The sequence below is a fragment of the Triticum aestivum genome, chromosome 5A, assembly GCF_018294505.1.
Source record: "Triticum aestivum cultivar Chinese Spring chromosome 5A, IWGSC CS RefSeq v2.1, whole genome shotgun sequence".
NCBI classification, from domain to species: Eukaryota; Viridiplantae; Streptophyta; class Magnoliopsida; order Poales; family Poaceae; genus Triticum; species Triticum aestivum.
In genome coordinates this window covers 245,836,468-245,843,111 of record NC_057806.1, presented here as the reverse complement: position 1 = coordinate 245,843,111, position 6,644 = coordinate 245,836,468, and positions in this window count along the sequence as shown.

Below are 6,644 nucleotides of genomic sequence, written 5' to 3'. Positions count from 1 at the left end.
TATCTTATATGGAAGATTAAATCCCACTTGATTCAAGCGATTGTAGTACTCAGACAATCTGGGCACATGCTCACTAGTTGAGCGATTCTCCTCCATCTTTTAGCTATAGAACTTGTTGGAGACTTCATATCTCTCAACTCAGGTATTTGCTTGAAATATTAACTTCAACTCCTGGAACATCTCATATGCTCCATGACGTTCAAACATCTTTGAAGTCCCGATTCTAAGCCATTAAGCATGGTGCACTAAACTATCAAGTAGTCATCATATTGAGCTAGCCAAACGTTCATAACGTCTGCATCTGCTCCTGCAATAGGTCTGTCACCTAGCGGTGCATCAAGGACATAATTCTTCTGTGCAGCAATGAGGATAAACCTCATATTACGGATCCAATCCGCATCATTGCTACTAACATCTTTCAACACAATTTTCTCTAGGAACATATCAAAATAAACACAGGGAAGCAACAACGCGAGCTATTGATCTACAACATAATTTGCAAAATACTACCAGGACTAAGTTCATGATAAATTTAAGTTCAATTTAATCATATTACTTAAGAACTCCCACTTAGATAGACATCCCTCTAATCCTCTAAGTGATCACGTGATCCAAATCAACTAAACCATGTCCGATCATCACGTGAGATGGAGTAGTTTCATTGGTGAACATCACTATGTTGATCATATCTACTATATGATTCACGCTCGACCTTTCGGTCTCCGTGTTCCGAGGCCATATCTGTATATGCTTGGCTCGTCAAGTATAACCTGAGTATTCCGCGTGTGCAACTGTTTTGCACCCGTTGTATTTGAACGTAGAACCTATCACACCCGATCATCACGTGGTGTCTCAGCACGAAGAACTTTCGCAACGGTGCATACTCAGGGAGAACACTTCTTGATAATTTAGTGAGAGATCATCTTATAATGCTACCGTCAATCAAAGCAAGATAAGATGCATAAAAGATAAACATCACATGCAATCAATATAAGTGATATGATATGGCCATCATCATCTTGTGCTTGTGATCTCCATCTCCGAAGCACCGTCGTGATCACCATCGTCATCGGCGTGACACCTTGATCTCCATCGTAGCATCGTTGTCGTCTCGCCAAGCTTGTGCTTCCACGACTATCGCTACCGTTTAGTGATAAAGTAAAGCATTACATCGCGATTGCATTGCATACAATAAAGCGACAACCATATGGCTCCTGCCGGTTGCCGATAACTCGGTTACAAAACATGATCATCTCATACAATAACATTCAGCATCATGTCTTGACCATATCACATCACAACATGCCCTGCAAAAACAAGTTAGACATCCTCTACTTTGTTGTTGCAAGTTTTACGTGGCTGCTACGGGCTTAAGTAAGAACCAATCTCACCTACGCATCAAAACCACAACGATAGTTTGTCAATTTGACTCCGTTTTAACCTTCGCAAGGACCAGGCGTAGCCATACTTGGTTCAATTAAAGTTGGAGAAACTGTCACCCACAAGCCACCTCTATGCAAAGCACGTCGGGAGAACCGGTCTCGCGTAAGCGTACGCGTAATGTCGGTCTGGGCCGCTTCATCCAACAATACCGCCGAACCAAAGTATGACATGCTGGTAGGCAGTATGACTTATATCGCCCACAACTCACTTGTGTTCTACTCGTGCATATAACATCAACATATAAAACCTAGGCTTGGATGCCACTGTTGGGTTTCGTAGTAATTTCAAAAAAATTCCTACGCACACGCAAGATCATGGTGATGCATAGCAACGAGAGGGGGAGTATGATCTACATACCTAGTAGATCAACAACGGAAGCGTTTGGTTGATGTAGTCGTACGTCTCCACGATCCGACCGATCAAGCACCGAAACTACGGCACCTCCGAGTTCTAGCACACGTTCAGCTCGATGACGATCCCCGGACTCCGATCCAGCAAAGTGTCGGGGAAGAGTTCCATCAGCACGACGGCGTGGTGACGATCTTGACGTACTACTACTGCAGGGCTTCGCCTAAGCACCGCTACAATATTATCAAGGACTATGGTGGCTGGGGGTGTTCTAGGGAATAGATCACGTGGATCAACTTGTGTGTTCTAGGGTGCCTCTGCCTCAGTATATAAAGGACCAAAGGGGGGAGGCTGGCCGGCCACATAGGGCGCGCCAGGAGAGTCCTACTCCCTCTGGGAGTAGGATCCCCCCCCGAATCCTAGTTGGAATAGGACTTGTGGAGGGGGGAAAAGAGAGAGAGGGGCCGGCCCCCTCTCCTTGTCCAATTCGGACCAAGGGAGGGGAGGGGCGTGCGGCCCATGTAGGGCTGCCTCTTCTCTTTTCCACTAAGGCCCATTATGGCCCATTTAGCTCCCGGGGGGTTCCGGTAACCTCCCAGTACTCCGGTAAAATCCCGATTTCACCCGGAACACTTCCGATATCCAAACATAGGCTTCCAATATATCAATCTTTATGTCTCGACCATTTTGAGACTCCTCGTCATGTCCGTGATCACATCCGGGACTCCGAACAACCTTCGGTACATCAAAATGCATAAACTCATAATATAACTGTCATCGTAACCTTAAGCGTGCGGACCCTACGGGTTCGAGAACAATGTAGAAATGACCGAGACATGTCTCCAGTCAATAACCAATAGCGGGACCTGGATGCCCATATTGGCTCCTACATATTCTACGAAGATCTTTATCGGTCAGACCGCATAACAACATACGTCGTTCCCTTTGTCATCGGTATGTTACTTGCCCGAGATTCGATCGTCGGTATTCCAATACCTAGTTCAATCTCGTTGCCGGCAAGTCTCTTTACTCGTTCTGTAATACATCATCCCGCAACTAACTCATTTAGTTGCAATGCTTGCAAGGCTAAAGTGATGTGCATTACCGAGAGGGCCCAGAGATACCTCTCCGACGATCGGAGTGACAAAACCTAATCTCGAAATACGCCAACCCAACATGTACCTTTGGAGACACCTGTAGTACTCCTTTATAATCACCCAGTTACGTTGTGACGTTTGGTAGTACCCAAAGTGTTCCTCCGGTAAACGGGAGTTGCATAATCTCATAGTTATAGGAACATGTATAAGTCATGAAGAAAGCAATAGCAACATACTAAACGATCGGGTGCTAAGCTAATGGAATGGGTCATGTCAATCAGATCATTCACCTAATGATGTGATCCCGTTAATCAAATAACAACTCTTTGTCTGTGGTTAGGAAACATAACCATCTTTGATTAACGAGCTAGTCAAGTAGAGGCATACTAGTGACACTCTGTTTGTCTATGTATTCACACATGTATTATGTTTCCAGTTAATACAATTATAGCATGAATAATAAACATTTATCATGAAATAAGGAAATAAATAATAACTTTATTATTGCCTCTAGGGCATATTTCCTTCACATGATGTGTCGTTGTACTAGCCACTTCGACTCGATGGGAGGGATTCATGCGTACACATGCATGTGTGTGTGCTCAAGCTGTATCATGCATGTCATCCCAGAGCAAAAATAATAATCCCCTCCTAAGTCAAATTAACCTCTCTTATTGTCAGGCAAAAAGTAGTGATGGACCAAGTGGGCCCACAAATGGAAAGCATCAATATGCTGATAACCGCTTAAGTGAGTGCGAGAGGACAACCACCACCGCTTTGCATGTGGGCCAAACATATATATATATGTTGAATACCCAAAATGCACAACTTTGATGTGCCACATGCCTCAAAAACCGTAAACCATGCATCCACACAGAGCGAGGTTCATACCAAGCGTACTACATATGATGGCCCCCTTCCCCCCTCTTCACCGCATACTATATGCTCCTACCATAATATATGTAAAACCCAAAAAAACCTCATCGATGGTGAAATTAATTAACCTCTCCCGATGTAGGTCAAAGTGATGCATGCATGCATAGATGATGGCCTCGTGGGCCCATAGATGGAAGCGTCACATGTGAGTGTCCTAGCTAGGATATGCATGTGGCCCAAAAAGGTGTTGTGTGATGTTTGAATAACCAATTTCACAATTTTGATGTGGCACGTGCCCCAAAAACCAAAAAGTCCCGACACTAAGTGAGGTGTACTTGTTCACGGACGCGTACGTATAGTATATATGCTAGTCCCCTCCCACCTCTTCGACGCATACTATATACCACCATAACACAAACAAAAAAGATTTTACCTTGCTGGTCAAATTAACCTCACTGTCGGTTGTTCGTCAAAGTGATGGACGACGACCTCGTGGGCCCACAGAAAGCGTCACACGTGAGTATCAAGTGTCGTGTAGGACAACCATCGACTGCATGTGGCCAAAACACTTATGTATGAAAGGGTTGTGTAATGTTTTAAATAACGATTTCACGACTCTGATGTGGCACCGGCCTGCCTAACAAAACGGCCAACCCACACGGTGGCTCACAACTCGTAATGTACTGCGAGCCACCCGCCACCCCAGACGCACACACCCACACACACACCGCGAATTTACCACAACTACGATGCATGTTAAATTAATTATCCCGTGGTGAACATACATGTTACCAAAGGAGGGACGTTTTAATTTCAAAAAAATCACAGAGATCATTAAGACGTTTTAGTACATTGATTGATTGATTTTCTACGAGTATAATGTGCAAAAATCAAATTTGAGCTACATGCACACGTGACAGTGCACCTAAATGGATTGCAAAAACAAATTTCAAACATCGAGAATCTTGATTTTTAAATTCTAGTACATCTCAAACTTATTTGAAGTTCATGAAACTTATCGTGTTGTCACATGGAGACCAATACAAAGTGGCATTGTACTTTTTTGTCAAATTTGAGACCAGTTTTGACGTAATCTTTATCTAATTACAGACATAAGATTATTAATAATTGGGAACCAATATCCCAAACGGATTATTTATTCGAACCGTGAGCGTTAGACCAACAATGGATACGTGTCATGCTTTGTTTAAGCAATAAAGCGGCAGCATTAATCATCCAAATAGAAAAACAATATACGTGCCGTCGCGCGACCCGTGTGCCGTGCGAGCAGGCGTAAGTTGACGGGACACATGCGGGCAGTCCGCCGCGCAGGCAGATGGAGAGGCGTGCGTGTAGGTGTGTGAATTAATGGAGGCGTGCTCGCCGCGTAGTGTCATCGGGAGGCATGCGAGTAGTTGTGTGAAACTTTGGTAGGCAAGCCAGCAGTCCGGTGCGCAGGCTCGCCGGGAGGCGAGCCATTGGTTTGACCGCCGCCCGCCTCTATCCCACAACTCCCACTACTCCACATTAATGGTGCGCCCAAGCGGCCGCACCCCCCATCCTCTCTATGCACACACAATCCTCTCTCTCCGCTTGCATCCTCGACGCCGCTCTCAGTCCTCAAAGCCGTCAGTGTATGAGGATGCCGCCGAAGCGCCCCATCAAAGGGAGTGCCGACGCCAGGGCTGCTAAAGCACTGGAGCACGGTGTGGAGATGGAGACAGAGGTTGCCGGCGAGTTATCGCTGCACCGTGACATCATCGACGGCGTCGAGCTTCCACAACCGGAGGCAGAGTTCCACACCAACTCCGACGACCACTCCGGCGACGACTCTGACGACCACTCCGACGATGACTCCAACGACCAATCCGGCGACGACTCCGACGACGACGGACAGCTGGTTAGTCATCTATACCCATTTATGTGTTAAATAGATCATAGGGTTTCTCTGGTTACTCCTGCCTCCCCCTTTTTGGAATAGAAATCATATGGTTATGTTCTCCCAATCCATGAAATCTGACTAAGTTTCATTAGATCCCTGTAGTGTATTGATTGTTTGAATGGTACAGGTGATAAGTGATTAGTTGTTTCATCTGTGCAAATGATTTCTGGTAGTAATCCAGCTAGGATTAGTGTTTGTGCTAATAATTCCTAGCCAGGGCTTGACAATTGATTTTGAATGACCTACATATGTTTATGCCATTATTTTCTTCAAGATTGGTCTGTACATAGACGAGTGTGCTTAAAAATCGAACCATAATCTCTGGTATGTATAAATAAATAGCCATAAATTCCTAATCCTACTTCATGGCATGTAATCATTGATTTGATGCCAAATTTGTTTTACTATTTGTATAGGTGCTGTCTGACGATGTGGCCAGCGAGGATGAAGATGGCCAGAGGAGGTACAAGAGGCAAAACCTGAGGGAGCTTTATGCGGGAATGCATAACAAGCGAATTAGGACCTAGAACAGTGGCTATGGATGCCCATTTTTCAACCAGAAGCTTCATGACGCGTATCTAAGTGTTCTGGCGCATGCAAGAGGACGGGTCATTGGCTCCTTCAAGCAGAAGTATTCTCGCAGGGTGGCGCACGACGCGTACGCCGAGTACCCGAAGAAGCTTCAGGATTGTGTTGGCCACATGTGAGATGAGATGTGGGATGGATCGAACTATGTACGCTTGAGTATGCTTAATGACGGTTGAACTATGTACTTATGGTTGAATTATGCTTATGTACGTGTACGCTTATTATCTATGTCTGAGTATGTTAAATATTTTGCCAAATTTTGGTAAAAACTACAATGGGGGGCCAATAAACCAGGATGGAGGTAGTCATTAATCACACATGGTTTCCAAAATTGGAACCGTGTGTAATGA